A 19,674-nucleotide genomic window follows, 5' to 3' on the forward strand; every position below is an offset into this window, starting at 1 on the left:
AACTCTGCCCACATATCTACACCAGCAACACCATCACAGGACCAAACCAGATCAGCCACAACATCACCGGTTCATTCACCTGCACTTCCACCAATGTAATATATGCCATCATATGCCAGCAATGCCCCTCTGCTATGTACATCGGCCAAACTGGACAGTCTCTAAGGAAAAGGATAAATGGACACAAATCAGACATTAGGAATGGCAATATACAAAAACCTGTAGGAGAAGACTTCAACCTCCCTGGCCACACAATAGCAGATCTTAAGGTGGCCATCCTACAGCAAAAAAACTTTAGGACCAGACTTCAAAGAGAAACTGCTGAGCTCCAGTTCATCTGCAAATTTGACACCATCAGCTCAGGACTAAACAAAGACTGTGAATGGCTTGCCAATTACAGAACCAGTTTCTCCTCCCTTGGTTTTCACACCTCAACTGCTAGGACAGGGCCTCATCCACCCTGATTGATCTAACCTCGTTATCTCTAGCTTGCTTCTTGCTTGCTTATATATACCTGCCCCAGGAAATTTCCACCACTTGCATCCGAAGAAGTGGGTATTCACCCACGAAAGCTCATGCTACAAAACGTCTGTTAGTCTATAAGGTGCCAAAGGATTCTTTGCTGCTTCTATTTCCTGTGGTATCCTGGGTTTACTTTAGAGCTCTAATCCTGCTCCCCCATGGGCCAATGCCATGCTGGGGAGATGTGATGAGACGTGCCATCAAGTGGTCTGGTGTCAGACGGGCAGGTGTGGGGATCTCATTAAAAGTCCCTATTGACGTTAATGAGAAGAGAGATGGTCTGGTGGATACAGCACTAGCCCGAGGCATGAAAGCTCTGGGTTCAATTTCTTGCCCAAGGTCACACAATGGCACATGGAGAGAGTGCCTTCGTTCTCTGGCAGTGGGGCTAACGATGCTGGGCTGTCTACCTGTAGCATAAGGGACTGTCTATTCTTGTGTGCTTGTACAGTGCCTGGGGCAATGGGACCTGGCTCTTGGCAGTGGCCTCTAGAGTCTACCCTAATGCAAGCATTATTAACAAGGCACCTGGCTAACTCGCCCACCTGGGAAGATATCCCCAGGAGTTCTTCAGGCAGGTGTCTTCCTTAGGCCAGTCAAATACCAATCCCCCCCACTGTTCTTGGGTCATTGCTGAGCCATGGAGCCCAGCACCCCACTCACCACCAGGGTGCACAGGGCGTTACAAGGCAGACTGAGGAAAGGTAGCAGGATGGACTAAAGAGTCAACAGATATTGGCTTAAGCTAGGTGCTGTAAAAGAAAGGGACAGTCTCTACCCCGTAGGCTGACAGTCCAACCAGACCAGCTGGACGCAAGGTGGGAGAGGAAAAGGAGGCATGGAGAGGGGAAGTGACTTCCCCAAAACACCCAACAGCTCTGGGACAGAGTCAGGAACGGAACTTAAATCTCCTGACCCCAAGACACTAACCACTAGCTCACACTGCCTCTCAAACTCTTGTTGTTGTTGTTGTTATGGTGGTTCCCAATGACCTATGTGGCATGGGGGAGGGGTCCCATTGTGTTGGGTGCTGTGGAGATCTTTATATACTGTAACACCAAAAAACCCAACAACCTCATGATAAAAGAACATTAAGGCTGCCAAATGAAGCTCTCAATGCCTAGGAAATTCCAGAATTAAGGGTGCCTTAGCACTGTCCCCTTCTATGTATGCAGGGTAACATAGTCTTTAATTACACGGTCACATTTGTTTTAGGCACAGGGACTACAGAAACAACATCAAATCGCTCTGTTTTCTGGGACACAAGCCCTACCCAGACCCATAGCTTGTTCAGCCTGTGTTTTAACCTACACTCTATGCCACCCCTGGCGTTTTAACTAGCACCGCACAGAGCCCCTGTCCATATACAGGGAGAGGTACCTGCCCCCCACTCTCCTTTGCATGGCACAGTGCCCCAAGCACAGGAGCCCGTGGGCCTCGCTTTCAAAGGTTCCTGCACTTTAAAAACCAGACCTTGCTGCAAAGCAGCACGGAAGTGGGAGGAGGCCTAGGGAAGGGTCAGCCCAGCCCAGCGTCTACTTTGAGGAATCGGGTCACAGAACACCATGTTCTGCCCCCTTTGCTCCCATCACCTTTCCTGTTCCTGGTGCAGAGTCCTGCACAAATCTGAGTGAGCAGAGCTGTCCCTGGGCTCACCCTCTTGCCAGCCCACAGAAGAATTCCACAGCAGAGGAGCTCAGTAAAGCAACCCCCCACCCCCGATACAGTCCCTGTGCTCTCACTCCAGCCCCCAATGCCCTGGCCTCTCTGATCCCCACAAACCCCCATTCAGCAGCTCAGTCTCCTTTGCCAGTTGCTCTGTTAGCCACCCTCCACTGGCTGCTGATCTCCTTCTCTATCACTCCAGCTGTTGCAGGCCCCATCCAGGGGAGGGATAGCTCAGTGGTTTGAGCATTGGTCTGTTAAACCCAAGGTTGTGAGTTCAATCTTTGAGGGGGCCACTTAGGGATCTGGGGCAAAAATTGGTCCTGCTAGTGAAGGCAGAGGGCTGGACTTGATGACCTTTCAAGGTCCCTTCCAGTTCTAGGAGATTGGTATATCTCCAACTATTACTAGCTCTGTCTCTATCTGCTTAAGGCCCGGCCTCCATCTCCGCTCTCCTCTCCCAGTCCGCCCGGTACCCCGGATCGCTCTCCTTCTCCCTCCCTGTGTCTGACCCTGACATGCAGGTTTAAGGGGCTGGATTTCCATGTACTCAGAGCCCCAGTTGGGCCCCAAAGGGCTCCATCCTGCCCAGTGCTGAGCCCTCTGGCTCCAATCCAGCACAGCACTTGAGCACACAGGAGTAGTGGCCGCTGGAGTCAATGGGACTTTAGCACATGCCCAAGAGACTTCCTGAATCAGGGCCCAAAAGCCTTGCTGCACTGGGGCTTGAGTGCTCAGCACCTTTAGAGGTGCCGCCTGTCCTATCCCATGATTGGCCCTTTTCCTAGGTAGCTGTCCTGAGAAATTTGTACGTCTTCCCGGGACACTAAACGCCCCAGTGTTTGCCAGTCACACCCCCTCTGGGTCTCATGGGAGAGGGAGCTCTGGCTCCAGAGTGTCTGGGAGCCCTGGGGATGGGGCAGCTCAGGAGCAGGGCAGGGAGCTTGGGTCGCAAGCAGTGCCTGGTCACCACTGCACACGTACCGACTGCAGGGGTGATGCCGGGCAGAAGCAGGGTGGATCCAGCTGGCACTGCATACTGCTTGGTGAGGGCAGTGCCCAGGGCAGCCCCAGGAGCCCACAGGGGCTGGTGCCCTCTCCTGGGGCTGGGACGGGGAGACAGTGCCCTGTGTGGGGCGCCATCAGTACACAGGGGTGTATGTGGTGTGGGAGGCAGGCAGATGTCCTGATTTTTTTGTATCTCAGACGCAGCAGCCCTACGTGTGGGATCAATCCCCCCACCCTCACCCCGTGGGATCCGGCTGCAAACAGCTGCTGCACTGCTGGAACTCATGAGGGCAGATCTCAGAGTAGGCCGATCACCTGACTGCCTCTCAGGGAAAAGAACTCTCCCCAGCCAGCATGTCCCAGGTGGAGGGGAGCAGCTCCCTGGCCTATGTCTCTAGGCTGCACTGCTACTCTGCCTTGAGACACACCAGGCCTGGGTTCAGGGAGCTCTCTCGGTGCTTGTCTCCTTTACGTGGCACAAGGTTTCCTTCCCACCCTGTGTCCTTTTTGCTGTCAGGCTTATATTCCTCCCTTTAATGAATCGCTAGACAGCACAGTTTATTGCTGTGCAGGTATCATATACATAATCTCCCAAGGAAGTGTCAAGGAATCATTGATCTCACTAGCTAATGGAAACTGAAAGCTTGGTAACTATGGGCCCAGGCCTTGCACAATGGGGAATTCATTGGGCCAGTAAGCGATGTGGAGTTATCCCAAGATTCACACGTAGGCATTGTGCTTCAGGAACTCGGCCTTCTGCTATGAACCTCACAGCAATGTAATGTCTTATGTGCATGCCACGCCTTCCATCCCAGTGCACTGTGGAAACTTAAAGGGGCCATATCATTGCGCCGCCTGGATATGTTTTACCTCCTCCTCTTGTTACAAGTCATTCAGCGCCTGTGTTATAAAGCAGGTCAAACCAGATGATCACAGTGGTCCCTTCTAACCTTATAATCTATGAATCTACATGTGACGTGGGAAGATGCTTTAATTCGAATTACAGAAAAATGGGTCATTCTTTGTCTTTGTTTGCTTTGGGTACGGTTGGTGTCTCAGCCAACATTCAAAAATCATGAATCATGGCCCCTAAAATCAAGAGAGTGGCTTAAAAATACCGAGATTTTATGTATATAAAGATAGACTGAAGTATCAGAGGGGTAGCCGTGTTAGTCTGGTTCTGTAGAAGCAGCAAAGAATCCTGTGGCACCTTATAGACTAACAGACGTTTTGCAGCATGAGCTTTCGTGGGTGAATACCCACTTCTTCGGATGCAAGCAGTGGAAATTTCCAGGAGCAGGTGTGTATATATAAGCAAGCTAGAGATAACGAGGTTAGATCAATCAGGGAGGATGAGGCCCTGTTCCAGCAGCTGAGGTGTGAAAACCAAGGGAGGTGCCACAGGATTCTTTGCTGCTTCTAAGATAGACTGAGTTCTCCTTCTTTGGCATCTACTTTTTTAGCCTTTAGGGTTCACACTGTCAAGCTTTTCCTGGACACAGGAGGGAGAGAAATGTGGGATGGGGGTTAATGAAATAGATTTGTTTTAAAAGAATGAGATTGTGCATGTAACCTCAGGAGTCTGGGAGCTGGGGATTTAAGAAGAGTGCTGTAAAGCCTGTATAATCTGCTTCCCATTGTCTGTGTTGGTTTTTCTCACAGCCACAGGGAGGGGAAAACAGGATTGCAAAACCACAGTCACTGGCAGGGGGCTCAGGGGTAGGGGCCGGCCTGCAACCGTTTTTAACCTGTGCTGCCTGGGTTTCCAGCTGATTAGTGTCCCCGTAAGCTGATCTACAGGGTCAGATTCACCAGAGCTGGGGATTCACAGTTCCCTGCATTGGAGCCCCCTAGTGCCAAGAGGGTGGTTTAGAGGGCAGCTGGCAGGATTGCTGCTTGCACTCTTATGGGACTCACCCTGTGGGAGGCCAGTGTGAATTCCCATGGTGGCTGCGTAGGTGTCCTGCTGGCAGAGATTATTGAGAGAAAACACTTGATTGGTGCACTCCCTAAACAGGCCCTATGGCTTTGGGCAGTTCCTCTTTTGGGGGGCCACTGCTTGCCACCAATAGTCCTTGCAGTGCTTGACACAACCATATGCCTCCCACAACCTTCTCCCTTGGTGTATTTTCCACCCTCAGCGGCTCCTGCCAGGTCTGACACTGGTGGAAGCTGGCAGAAAGCCAGTGTGAACCTAGCTGGTAGCCCGTGGGCAGGGATCATCTTGAGGAGTGGCATACTGCAGATGTCTAGCCGCACCCAGCAGCCCCCACCCCGCTGCCGGGCAGTTTGGGGCAGGGAGAAAGAATACAGCACACACAAAGGAAATAGCAGGGGGAGCTGACAGGGGTGGGACTGGATTGCAGGACATTGAGATCAGTGACAGCTCTGAAAGGCAGCATGGGGGCCCCTCACCACTGCCACTGGTTCGGGCTGCAGTGTTATGCCTCATCTCTCTCTTTGGATGCTTGGATGGGTTCAGCTCAGAGTGAGAGGGAAGAGTGACACCTGCTGGTTCATCAAAACCACAGCAGGCGGCACCCTGGGCTTTTCCTAGGATTGCTCTCACCCAAGTGCTGGCCCAGCCTGACTCCACTACGCTTGTGAGAGCTGTCAGGATCACAGCACAAGGTGCTGTGTGGCTGCAGGCAATACAATGCTCCTTATAATGTGCCTGAATACATTTCCAGCTGCAGATGGTGCATGTTTCATTTAGAAAAAGAGGCGAGAGGTGCAGCAGGTGACCCGCACAGGAACAGCATGCTCAGGAGTTTAAGATCAGAATCTCCACTAACAGATGCTTCAGGGAGCTGGGTATTTTAGCTGTTAAAATCAAGGAGGGAGAAGTATCTTTTGGGGAAAATCAACAGCATGGCTGAGATTTTTTTTAGAGCTGTTTAAGCTGAGCATGAACATACCCAGGTCCCAGTGAAATTAGCTGCTCTGGCTCCAAGGTAAAGAGATATGAAGTGCTATGCAAATTTTAGTGTGGGGGTGTCATGGAGTCCCCGGGCGATGCTTTGGAACTGCTCCCCACAAAGCCAGTCAGGACTTTGGGGAGCCTCCTCTCCCTTGGAGCAGACTGTCTTCAGGGCAAGAAGCTCACACGGCTTCACCTTCCTGGGTCTGACCTTGGAGCATTCAGCATATGCTCCTCTGTGCGCTTCCCACAGCGAGTCTGCCCAGGCGGGGTCCTGGGGAAGCCAGAGGGTCCTGCACGCACCCCCACTTCGCAGTCAGACGTGACTCTTAGCCAGCCAGTAAAACAGAGGTTTATTAGATGACAGGAACATGGTCTAAAACAGAGCTTGTAGGTACAGAGAACGGGACCCCTCAGCCGGGTCCATTCTGGGGCCCAGCGAGCCAGACAACCCCGTCTGCCCTCACTTCCCGTCCCCAGCCAGATCCCAACTGAAACCCCCTCCAGCCCCCTCCTTCTCTGCTGAGTTCCTTTCCGGGGCCAGGAGGTCACCTGACCTCTTTGTTCTCCCACACTTTTAGCATCCCCTTGCAGGGGGGAAGGGCCCGGGCCATTAGTTGCCAGGAGACAGAGTGTCGGCTAGAAACTGAGGCACCCACACAGTATTCAGAGGAAACATTAAGAACAGTCCCACTTCGTCACAGGGGGCAGTCTGAGCAAATATTTACCAAGAAGCCATTCTTTTCATGTTGGCCAATGCACATCAGCCAGGACCCCGGCAGGTGTCAGCCAGTGCATGTCAGTCAAGGGCTGGGCTGACTGGATTTGATCATTTAGCAGTGAAATCACTGGCAGACAGAGTGATTGCTGTTGCATTCAGGGTTTCATTAAAGGGATGTGTACTGTGATGCTTCTTACATCCTCCTGTCCCAGAATTTTGCATACAGTGCAGTACTCCGGTAATTTTCCAGTCTGTTCCTGTATATTTTCTACAGACCATCAAATACCCAAGTACTTATCCTAGATCCCAGGATCAGTCCAGCTTCCCAATTTCCCAGGACTCTGCATCCTAGTAGCCTAGCATTTCTCCTAGATCCTAGCATTCTTCTACGTACAAGTACCCTAGAATTGTCGCTACATCTCGATATCTTTCCCAGGTCCTTTTCTACATCCCACCATCCTTCCTGTGTCCTCATACCCTATATCTCCCCTACATCCCCATGTGCTTTTTGTACCCCAGTACTCTTCCTTTATCCCCCTACCCAAATACCTTTCCTCCTTCCCCGTCTCCTTTCACTGTTGCTATACTCTTCCTCTCTATAGATGGTGCCCCTCATCAGCACCGCATGTGAATGCCCAACGAACAGTAAGGAATGACTCCTCCCTGCGATGCAGGGAAGTGTGTTTATCCCCATGGAACAGATGAGGAAGCAGAGCCATAGACAGCCCAGGACCCAGATCCTCAAAGGTATTTATGCTCCTATCTTCTAGTGATTCCAATAGACATTAGGAGCCTAAATATCTTTGAGGATCTGGGCCTATAGGAGTCATGCTGCCTTTCACAAAGGGAGACTGACAGAGCAGGAATTGAACCTACAGGCCTATCTGTACCTCAGTTTGCTGTTGTCCTCCCAGCTGGCCACTATTTCTGCAGTGGGACAATTGCTACCAGACCAAGTTCCTTTTCATGGGCCCAGCAGTGATGTGAAGCCAGAATGTCTATGGTATGAAGCTGGTGACTTCCTACATTAGTTCCCCCTTTACTACGACAATAGGAAAGTTTCCAAGCCAGCCTTTTTCGATCCACTCTCTGCACCGCTGCCTCCTATCCCAGCAGGGCTGAAACTATCAGCTCAAGCAATGCACCAGCACCAACCTGCTGTTTAACAACAAGGCTTAAGGGGGAGGAAAGCACTGAATCTCCAAAACATTTCAGACAGGAAAAGCAGGAGGGAAGCATGCAGTCAGCAGGACGTGCCCAGGCAGCTGTCTTCGCTCTCCCTGGGGGCTCTTCTATGTAGGCTGGCGAGGTACAGGGCACTACAGCGTCTCCTGAGCCCTCCCTGATGAGTCCTCCGCACCCGGGGAGAGGAAGGAGTTGGATGACGCAGGGACAGGGCCTCATAAACAACTTGTTTTGAAGCCAGGAGGAGGGTTATTCATAGGATGGTCTTAAATGCAGGGCCAGAGGATAGCAGCTGGTTCTAACATAAGAGGCTGAAATGCTGAATGCCAAGTGGAATAGGATCGCCCAAGTACGCCCTGTTCTCCCCCCCACACACACACTTGTCTGTGCCAAACTACCCTGCTATTCCGAACAAGCTGCACTCCAGCCGAACAGAACATGTTACACTGACTGCTCATCCCCAAACACTTCCTGGCAACGGTGTGTGCACATATCGCCCCCCTTACACATGCACATAAACACACACACGCTGATTTCCTCACACCCACCCACCCAATCCCTGTACAGCACACACAACATAGGATTTCTGACTGCACTAATGAACAGTCATTTGCAGCACAAAAGTGGCTTTGGGACACCCCTGTGTTACTATCCAGGTGACACAGTCTCACTGCTAAGCTGCCATGTTGGGAACACAGAGAAACAGCAGATTTTTAAAAAAGAACAAAATAGGCAACTATGTACTACAAGGAAACCTCGTTGCAGGGTTCTGTCATGCTCTGCTCTCCTGAGCCACAGTGTCTCCAGAACCCCACTTGATGCAGTATGCTTGAATTAGGTGGTTGCTTATCTCTCTCTGTTAAAAGAGACAGCCAGATATGTTCATGTTAAGTTATCAGACGGAATACACGCCGTAGATTGTACGGCACATGTGCACACAGTTTAAGACCAGCTTTATCTAATGTAGGTATTTGTAGGGCACCAATCACTGTAGTATCTAAGGTACAATGGCCATTTCTTAGCTGCCAAATGCATTAATCCCTGTTATAACCTCCCCCCCCGTGTACCACTCCAAGTGTCAGAAGCCCAAGCACAGTACGTACCTCTGTGGTCAGATCACAGAGCTCTTTTCCGGCAGGTTAATCCAGGGCCACCCAGAGGATTCAGGGGGCCTGGGGCAAAGCAATTTCAGGGGCCCTTTCCATTAAAAAAAAAAGTTGCAATACTATAGAATACTATATTCTCGTGGGGGCCCCTGCAGGGCCTGGGGCAAATTGCCCCATTTGCCCACCCCCTGGGTTAATCCATTTTCTAGTTTCTGTGTGGACTGCGTGTACATTCTGTAGGTCAGCGGTTCTCAACCTTTCCCATACTGGCACCTCTCTCCCATCTACCTGGGATCTAGCCAGGGCCGTGCTGCTAATTAGCAATGGGGAAAGGGCAGCGGTGGTCATGACCACTAGGTTGCGAGCCCCTGCTCTAGGTAAGGAAGCAATGGAGACAATATTGGCTGCTGAAAAGTGAGCTGGAGGGTGGGAGAAGCAGCTCACAAGTTCATGCAGTTGTAGGGTGGGAGCATTTCATGTTTTAGTGGCTAGAACAAGGCAAATCTAATCTGTCTGCTGGTGACATATAATGTGATATATACAGCTAGCGAATACAGGCATATTCATATAGACAGTAGGGATGGAATTAGGTCATCTTGCCCATTCGCTGGCTGTTTCAGGACTGTTCAGCAGCATATTTTCCAATGCCATTGCCAGTCCAGTTTTAAACAACTCAAGCCATGGAGCTGCCTCTTCTTCCCTTAGGAGACTATACCAATGCTTAACAGAGCTCAGCATTAGCACATTTTCCCTCTGTGTGCGGCATCTCTACATGGTAAGTCACGTATCTATATGTGCCTAGGTGAATACAAGGCAGCTCAGCATACTCGACATAAGCATAACCAATCCTGCTTGCATCAGGTAGGAAAAGAGCGAGCGGTGCCTGCAATGAGAACAGCCCCGTTACAGCTGCTGCTGCGAGGGCGAGGAACTTTCAAGACTTACCTCTGGCAATAGGAATGTGGGTCAAGAAGGCAAACCAGGGACGCCAGCCGCTGTGAAGCCGGAGTGGTAACTCCGGTGTGAGCACTCCGCTAGGATCCGGTACGGGAAAGCCCCGAAGCCCTTCCAGCCGGGCAGGCCTGCAGCCAACTGTCCTAGCACCCCCGGGCGGGGGGGGGGGGGGGGGAGATTTCAGAGCGGTCCAGGCAAAGATCCTCCGTTACCAGCGCCCCCGGAGCGCTCCCTTGGCTCCTGCCCTTCGGGGAGGAGGCTGCCCACCATCCTCGGTGGCAACTTTCCAAAGTCTTGCTGGCGGGGCTCGCTCGTATTTCGGCGGCCCGGCGGGGCGCGGAGACACCGCCCTTATCGCACCCTTCCCGGCCCTCACTGCTGCGCGGCTGCCCTGCTCTGCCCGTCCAGCGGCTCAGTCCCCACCATGGCTGATGCACCAGCCCTTGCACAGTAGGAGGCCGGGTCCCACGCCGCTGCGCACGGGCGAACTCCAGGCTCCAGCTCTAGCGCGCTCGCCCAGCGCCCGGCGAGCCGCGGGCACTGCCATGGTGGCGCTCGCCACGTGCCATGCTGGCCTCTCTGGGCGGGGGCAGATCCGCCGGGCCGGGTCGGGCCGGGCGCTGCTGCAGGCGGCGCCTCTCCCGGGACTGCCTGCACCGTGCGCGGGCGAGCGCAGCCCTGCGCTGCTGCTGGCGCCCACCTCGCCACTGTCACCTGCGCGCTGGTCCGGCGCTGGAGGGGCCCCGAGATAACCGCGCCGCCCGCCCCGCACACTCCCCCGCCCGGCCGCCCGCATGCAGGCGGGCAGCCAATGGGAGCCTCGGCCATAGTCCCTGCGCTCCCGGATTGGCCCGGCCGCCGGGGAGGGGGAGGCTCTGGGCCCCCCCGGCTCAGGGCCAGTGGCCAGGGACAGGCTGGGCGAGCCCTGTTGGGCTGCAGAGCTGACCTGGGGCTCTGCTGGGGGGAGGCTGGAGACGGGGCGCGAGGCTGTTCCTTAAATCCGAGCCACTGGTGTCCAGGTGCCTGGCGCTGGGGCTCAGACGGGGGCGAGCTCGCCTGGCCCCGGGGAGAGGGTGGGGGCTGTGGCTGGCTGCTGCATCCCCACCTAGTCCGGCTCCTGAAAGGTTGAAAGGGATTGAGCCTTGGAAAGGAGCCCGGCGCCGAGGACGGGGCGCGAGGGGACCAGTGATACAGCAGCTAGACACAGCCTTGCAGACAGGAAGCGAGGGGGGGGGGTGAAGGAAGGAGGCTAATGCTCCAGATTCGGTTCCCAATTCCAAATGGCAACAGACAGACAGAGGGACATACCGACACCGCCTCACGGCAGGCTAACAAATTAAGCTTGGGGAAGTGGGGTTGGGAGAAGAAACTGGACTGAGTTTCTCAAATATTGGGCTGAGCCTTATAGGTGCTGGAGCGGGAGGATGCTGCTGCACCCCCTGGCTTGAAGTGGTTTCCATCCTACACAGGGTTTACAGTTTGGTTCAATGGCTCTCAGCACCTCCACTGTACAAATTGTTCCAACACCCCTGCTGATCCTGAGAGTTGCTGGACACCCCACCCCAGGTGCCCCTGAGGCCACCCGCTCAGCACTTGTCAGGATCAGGCTCCTACAGGGCCAGCTCCAGGCACCAGCACAGGAAGCAGGTGCTTGGGGCAGCCAATACAAAGGGGAGGCACTTCATCCGGTATCGGGGCAGCACCTCCGGGTCTTCGGTGGGAATTTGGCAGCAGGTCCCTCAGTCCCTCTCTTCCTATATGAGCTGCCGCCAAAGTGCCACCAAAGAGGAAGAGAGGGAGTGAAGGACCCGCTGCCAAATTGCCACTGAAGAAGAAGTGGCGCGATTATTCTGGAGCCGGCCCATGGCTCCTAAATGTCTTTTGAAGAACAACAAAATGCAAAGCATGAGCTAAAGAGAGCCCTGCCTTGTTTCTGTGAAAAAGGTCCTGCTGCTGGGAACTCAGCGAGGGGAGAGGGGTGGGGAAACAGGCAGGATGGAAAGTGAAGTGGGGAATATGGAGGGAGGGAAGGAGGGATGAAGAGCAGGACTTTGACCATGGGGGATTTATTTCTCCAGTGGAAATGCAAAGAAATGGAAACTTTCCAGGGGGTAGCCTCAGCACAGTGGCAGATAAAGGGGAACAGAGCCAAGGGGAGTGGGGGGTAGGCATGGGCCTGTTGCAGAGAGGACAGGACTATGTTCTGTTTGTACAGATCTGGGGAGCCTTCCCCCTCCCCTTCCTGCCTAGCACAAGCAGAGCCCAGGACTGACAGGAAGGGGGGTGGGGATGGAGTGTGTTCCATTTCACAAGCAGACTTTCAGAGATTATGTTGTGAAGTGACTGGAAACAGGAAGGATTCAGAGATTTAGGGAACGTCAGGGAATTAGACATTGGGATTAGCCAAAGGGCTCACGGGAGCCAGATGTTCTGAATGAAACTTAGTTTGCAGTTCTCCCCACTCTCCAGGCTTCCATTCCACTTCCTGCCCCTGAACTGACATTGGGACAGATCCTGTTGCTCTCAAGAAGCCAAAACTCCCTGTCCCCTGCTGTCATAAAATATCAAGTCAAGTTCAAGGGCTCGGCCCGTCTCTTTAGGGCACTCAATGGCCTGGGCCCAGAATATTGAAATCCCTATTGGGGGAGGGATAGCTCAGTGGTTTGAGCCTGCTAAACCCAGGGTTGTGAGTTCAATCCTTGAGGGGGCCACTTAGGAATCTGGGGCAAAAATTGGTCCTGCTAGTGAAGGCAGGGGGCTGGACTCAATGACCTTTCAAGGTCCCTTCCAGTTCTAGGAGATTGGTATATCTCCAATTATTACCTTTTTTATTAGCTAGAGTCCCGGGAGAAGGACCGGGGTCAATAACGCTGCTGCTCAGGCCAGTGGAGCTTCCCCCCGTAAGGATAAAGCTCCTCTGTGCAGAGAAGGCAGAGTCTGTGACTGGAATGAATTTCCTAGGAGCTAAGGGCCATCACAAATCTCCCTGTCTCTCGCTGCAAGTGGGGCCTGCTTTCTCTAACAAACATACAGCAGAGTATATGTTAAAAACCCACTTCACCACATGCACAATTCTCCCCCGGGTGAGAAAGAGAACGAATGGCACATGACTGGTGTTAGTCATGTTGCTTAATGCATGGCTGGAAGATGCTCAGTTACTATGATGGTGAGGACAATATATGAACCTATACTGGCTGGAATAGAAGCTAATTGGAGTCCTTATGCAGTGCAGGTCAAATTCCTATGAGGCCAATGTGCATTGCCTCCCCCATTTGCATCTAGGGCTGCTTAGTAAAGGCTGAGCAAATGGATTCCATGAGCCACTGCTCACTGGAATTGCCAGACCAGGTCACACCCCTGGTTCCTCTAGTCCGGGGTCCTCTCTCCAACACTGGACAACACCAGCTGCTTCAGAAGAAGAACCCTGCAGAAGACAGTTCTGGGATATTCTGCCCCCAGGGAAAGTTTCCTCCTCACCACAACAGCTAGAGGTTGACTTATGCTGTGGGGCCAGTGGGTTTCTATTCTTTTCAAGGCTCTTGTTTTTTTTTATCCTTACTATTATAAATCTGTTATTCATATAAACATCCAGTCCTTTTAGAGTCCTGCTTCATTTTTGGTCTCAGTAATATCTTGAGGCAATGGGTTCCACTGGATAAGTTTGAATTTTGTGACAAAGTATTTCCTTTTACCAGTGTAAAATGTGCCACCTCTCCCTGTAATTGAATGTCTCCTTGTTCTTCTTGTACTCTTGCTACAGTGGCCAATGGAGCTACAAATGTCTAATGCTTCTAGGCAGCATCTTATCGTCTCACCCCTGATCCTTCCCACCATTGTCTGCCTGGAAGCCATGGGTTATTTCTATTGTATAATAAAGCTGCCCAGTGAGAGGAGACCCTACCAAATCCCTAGAAGTGAATCAATGCATCCACTCACCCAGGATCCCACAGACAAGGCTGCTCACTGAACTGTGATTTGATGAAATCCCTTCTTGCTAGCATGCCCAAGGCTATACCAGCTTCCTCATAGCAAAACCGGAGCACAGAACAGACAAAGCTTGAACCACATTCTTAGAGCAAATGCAACCGAGCCAATAAGCTGCCAACTGAAACAAGGTGAAAGTCACTCTAGCTCTCGTAACAGCAGCTTATATGGACGAAATCGAGTTATAACGTACATGTATCTGGAGAAGAAGAATAGAAAGAAACATTGTCCATTTCGCTGGCTCCTTTATTGTTGCTTGTGGCCAAAGCCATATTTTAAATAATGCTAATTGCACTGCTGTTGCATAGCACTGACTCCAGACAGGTGTTTCCCCTCGTTTGGCTGCCAAATAAAGCACATGGCAGAGCTGACAACAGGCTACAGAAGGTGGATGGCTGCTCACTAATTGAGCATCTTCCATTTAGTTCATCTTCCAGAGAGTGACTGGCTGTTAGCCTGAAGGCAGCTCCATCGCCTTCATTAACATTAATGGGAACTGGGCACCTCCATCACCTTTGAAAATCCCAGGGTATGTCTACACTACCCCCCGATTGATCTATTGGGGATCGATCTATCGGGGATTGATGTATCTCATCTAGACGCGATACATCAATCCCTGAATGCACTCCCCGTTGACTCCGGAACTCCACCAGGGCGAGAGGCGGAAGCAGAGCCAACGGGGGAGCGGCGGACATCGATCCCGCGCTGCGAGGACGCGAAGTAAGTCAATCTAAGTTGATCTAAGATACTCTACTTCAGCTACGCTATTCTCGTATCTGAAGTTGCGTATCTTAGATCAATCCCCGCCCCCCCGCCAGTGTAGACCAGGCCCCAGACTGTGAGCTCTTGAGCAGGGGCTCTGCACATTATCCTGTTAAGTGGTTCGCTACACGGTCCATAGTGCCATAGCACTATGCAAATAACGAGTCACAGGATAATGTCAAGACCAGCTATTCATCCTGTTCAGCATGCCATGACTATGGGATATTGATGGAGGGACACAAGGAAAATAATAGAACAGGAAATTTTAAATCATATGGGATGAGTGAACATCCTTCTTCTTGGGTGTCCTTCAATTGGTCCTGGCTTCACACCTTCTTTCATAGCATGCCTTATTGGAACAATCTCCTGCCTCCCATCTCCCACGTCCCCTTCTTTGCCGAAGTCTCCCTACCTGGATTACCTTATTGGTGGTATCTCCACACTGCGAGGGGAGTCATCATGTATCAATGAGTAGGACATTGGCCTGGGTGGGACTCAGGAGACTTGATTTCTATTTCTGGCTGTGCCACTGGCCTACTGTGTGAACGTGGGCAAATCATGGCCCCGCTCTATGCCTCAGTTTCCCCATCTGATAATGCTACTCACCTTACCCTGTAAAGACTCTAAGATCTCTCAATGAAATGTAACATAAGAACAAATTATTGTTATTGTGTACAGAGATCTCCCAGCCAGAATGACCAGAGGCCACAACGTGCTTGTTCTGTCCTGCGACTGGTTTAGTTTCTAGTGGAGAAGCACCTTTGGGACAGAGACACGGCTATTTATTTGATAGCTTTTACTTGTGGTGCAGCATCTTGGTGGCAAGAGTCACTTTAGAAGCTCCCTGGAGAATACATTGTGCCATATGAGTAGCGAATTGGTTTGCAAAACTATGGTATTGGAGAAACATATGCTCCCAAAGGGACAATTCCAGCCTTCAATCTCACAGACTTTAAGGCCAGAAGGGACCATTGTGATCATCTAGTCTAACTTCCTGCACATTGCAGGCCACAAAACCTCATCCACCCACTCCTGTAATAGACCCAGAACCTCTGGTTGAGTTACTGAAGTTCTCAAACCATGCTTGAAAGACTTCAAATTACAGAGAATTCACCATTTACTCTAGTTCAAACCAGCAAGTGACCCATGCCCCATGCTGCGGAGGAAAGCAAAAAATACCCCAGAGTCTCTGCCAATCTGATCAGGGGGAAAATTCCTTCCCAACCCCAAATATGGCGATCAGTTAGACCCTGAGCATGATGGCAAGACCCACCAGCCACACACCTGGGAAAGAATTCACTGTAGTAACTCAGAGCCCTCCCCATCTAGTGCCCCATCACTGGCCAGTGGGGATATTTGCTGCTAGCAGTCACAGATGGGCCATGCCATTGTAGGCAGTCTCATCATACCATCCTCTCCATACGCTTATCAAGCTCAGTTTTTTGCCCCACTGCTCCCCTTGGAAGGTTGTTCCAGAACTTCACTCCTCTGATGGTTAGAAACCATCTAATTTCAAGCCTAAACTTGTTGATGGCCATTGGCATTTAACTTAAATAACTCCTCTTCCCTCCCTGGTATTTGTCCCTCTGATGTATTTTTAGACAGCAATCATCTCTCCCCTCAGCCTTCTTTTGGTTTGGCTAAACTAGCCAAGCTCTTTGAGTCTCCTCTTATAAGGTAGGTTTTCCATTCCTCAGATCATCCTTGTAGCCCTTCTCTGCACCTGTGCCAGTTTGAATTCATCTTTCTGAAACATGGGAGACCAGAATTGCACACAATATTCTCCTGTTGCAATGAAAAAAACAAACTTGCTTGCTCTTGTATCAGAGGGGTAGCCGTGTTAGTCTGGATCTGTAAAAAGCGACAAAAAGTCCTGTGCCACCTTATAGACTAACAGATGTATTGGAGCATACCTCTGATGAAGTGGGTATTCACCCATGAAAGCTTATGCTCCAATATGTCTGTTAGTCTATAAGGTGCCACAGGACTCTTGTTGCTTGCTCTTGTCAGTATTTAAACATAATTGCTCTGGGTCTTATCCTCAGCTGGGGGGAAATTGTCATAGATCCAGCTAGGGTAAATTGCTCCCTGGGGAGCCATAGCAATTTATGCCAGCTGAGAATCTGGCTCCTTCAATATCATAGAATAGCAGGGTTGGAAGGGACCTCAGGAGGTCATCTAGTCCAATCCTCTTCTCAAAGCAGGGCCAATCCCCAGACAGATTTTTGCCCCAGATCCCTAAGTGGCCGCCTTAAGAATTGAACTAATAACCCTGGATGTAGCAGGCCAATACTCAAACCACTGAGCTATTCTTCCCCATACTGTGCTCTTATTTACCCCCACTAACTTCCTAGCCGCTAGATAAATAAATAGGCCATATCAAACAAAAGCAATCAACAACATCACTGAACAATCCCAACTGGAAATAAGGTGTAACATTTTAACAGTGAGGCTAATTAACCATCAGAACAATTTACCAAGGACTCTGGTGGTGGATTCTCCATCACTGACAAATTTTAAATTAAGATTGGATGGTTTTGAAAAGATCTGCCCTAGGAACCATTTTGAGGAAGTCCTCTGGCCTGTGTTAAACAGGAGGCCATACTAGATGATCACAGTGGTCTTGGCTTGCCTTGGAACCTATGATTAAGACAATAGGCTAAATTTTACCAATTACGATTCTTTAACCCCACCCAGTTATGGTTGTGTTAGCATCACATGCACAAAAGTTACAGATGCAAAGGCTTGTTTTGGGTATTGTTTAAAAACGTACTCCTTGTAAATATATACCGTTGATTTCACTTAAATGATTAATGAGGTTGGCAAGGCAGATGCCAAATGTCTAAAGTTTCTAGCAGTCAGCACTGAGAGTTACACAGGCATAACGGATGCAGGATTTGCTGTTATGTTCATTGTTTTATTCATTTGTATTTATTATTCATGTCATTATACAAAGGGTACTGCTCTAGTCTTTAGCTGTGTTGTTATATATTAATGGCAGGCCACCAACTTGAAATTTAATCCATTTTAAAACGTGAGTTAAATGCAGTTTCATAGGCCACATGTCCCCCTCAACCACCTGCCAATTTTTGCGGTTTTAGAATCACATTCCTCTTTTGAAGAAAGTTTTTCTCTTCCCTCTTGTTGTGTAGAAGAACCACACAAATAATGGAGGAATCTTTCATCTTGATCCTACAAGCACTCATGTACTTAGGCCTTGTCTACACTAGAAAGTTGTACTATTTTAACTTTACCAGCACAGTTAAAGTGATAGGAATCCCCTGGTATGGATGCAGTTACATCAGTATAAACTTAATTTATACCGGCATACTAGTCCCATGTGGGAAAGGGAATAACCATACGGGCATAAGGTGACTTTATACCAGAATAAATGCCTCTACACTAGGGCTTGCATGATTTTGCTACAAAAGAAAAAAAAATCAAATCACAGCCCTAGCCAACATAATTATATCTTTCAAGCGTAAACCAGGCCTTACTTCATTTACATTCTAGTCAATGGGATGGGACCATTCACCTGGTTCATGTTATGCACGCGTGTAAGACTTTGCAGGATCGAGATGTAATGGAATATAGAGGGGAAACAGGAAAGGTGACTATGCACAAAATACAGTCAAATGTGCAATAAGAAATTGAAAAAAATATAATTTCCCCCCTCTCCAATCTCATACAGTTATAGTCAGTGCAGATGTTATTTCTACTAGAGCTAGTTCCAAAAAAGAGGAGAAAAATCACAACAATTTTTCCAAAATGTTTCCTTTTTTCGAAATTAAAAATTTTGAACAATAAAAAAAAGAATTGACCACTTTATAGCCAGTTGAAAAATAAAGGGTGGGTGGAATGTTGCAAAAAATTCATCAGTAATGTCCCTGTTTATTTTTTATTATTTTGAAATTTCATCAAAATTAAAATTAAAAATTAAAATTATGTGACTAGCTCTGATATCAATCAATTTCAGACCGAGATGTGGGGGTGAAATGCTAGTCCCACTGAAGGCAATGTGAGTTTTGCCTTTGAGCCCAGTTTTTTTAGGTTGATGGTGCCTAACATCACATTTCACTCTGGAAATCTTTTCCCCGCTGCTGTATTGTTATGGGGAGGATTATTATAAATAATGAAAGAGATTAGAGAAGAATGTTATATTCAGTTGTTCACTTTGTGTGCTTGGCAGAAGTTTGGCATTGTCTGGGATCTTCTTCCTAAAGTTACCCACCTTTGCTACTGCAAGTTTAGCTCCACCGTAGATAGCAGCCATGGGAAAACTAGTTAAGAGCAGGCACTGGCAGCTCCAAGTGTTTTAAACTGGGTAGATCTGCTCTGAGCAGGATTAGATGGCAAAGTTTTTAAAACACTGGCAAACTTTTTGGAGCCCAGTCTACGCAAGGGCAGAGCTTTCTCTTCTCTTCTCATACCGCCCTCATCACCAGTGCTTAATTTGTGCCAGGGCTGAGCCCGGCACCTCTGGGCTTGCTGCATCAGTTATGAAAGTAATACAATTGCTTGAGCCTGGCACCTAATTGCTTAAGCCCCAGCACCTCTTTCATAGCAAATTAAGCTCTGTTCATCACCATTGTATCTGAGCGCCTTCCAGCTGGGCGTGAAGCGCCATGCCTAACATCTGTCATGTGTGGTTCATTCTTTTTAAGCGTACACTGACTGCTCTGTGATTATACTGGAGGAGGCAGGTTGAAGAAGTGAGACTTGCACTAGGAGAGGATGGTGAGGAGGTCTGAGATGGTCCATAACTGCTCGGGGCATTCCTTCCAGGGTCTCAGACCAGCCCCCAAGAAAGATCTGTCTGCTGCACAGTTGAGCTTTACCTTAGTGGT

At 50.0% G+C, this 19,674-nt stretch overlaps 2 protein-coding genes across 3 annotated transcripts in view; one reads left to right on the forward strand and one right to left on the reverse strand.

The window, feature by feature from the left end:
- Window positions 1-10,690, reverse strand: part of BRINP2 (BMP/retinoic acid inducible neural specific 2) — a 61,650-nt gene extending 50,960 nt beyond the window's left edge. For both annotated transcript variants that reach the window (XM_045026817.1, XM_045026815.1), the window contains exon 1: window positions 10,073-10,690. The gene's annotated coding sequence lies outside the window, so the exon portion shown is untranslated. The remainder of the gene's footprint in view (window positions 1-10,072) is intronic.
- Window positions 1-19,674, forward strand: part of ASTN1 (astrotactin 1) — a 239,963-nt gene that overhangs the window by 16,214 nt on the left and 204,075 nt on the right. The window lies entirely within an intron of this gene.

The sequence above is a fragment of the Mauremys mutica genome, chromosome 8, assembly GCF_020497125.1.
Source record: "Mauremys mutica isolate MM-2020 ecotype Southern chromosome 8, ASM2049712v1, whole genome shotgun sequence".
In the NCBI taxonomy this organism is placed as follows: Eukaryota; Metazoa; Chordata; order Testudines; family Geoemydidae; genus Mauremys; species Mauremys mutica.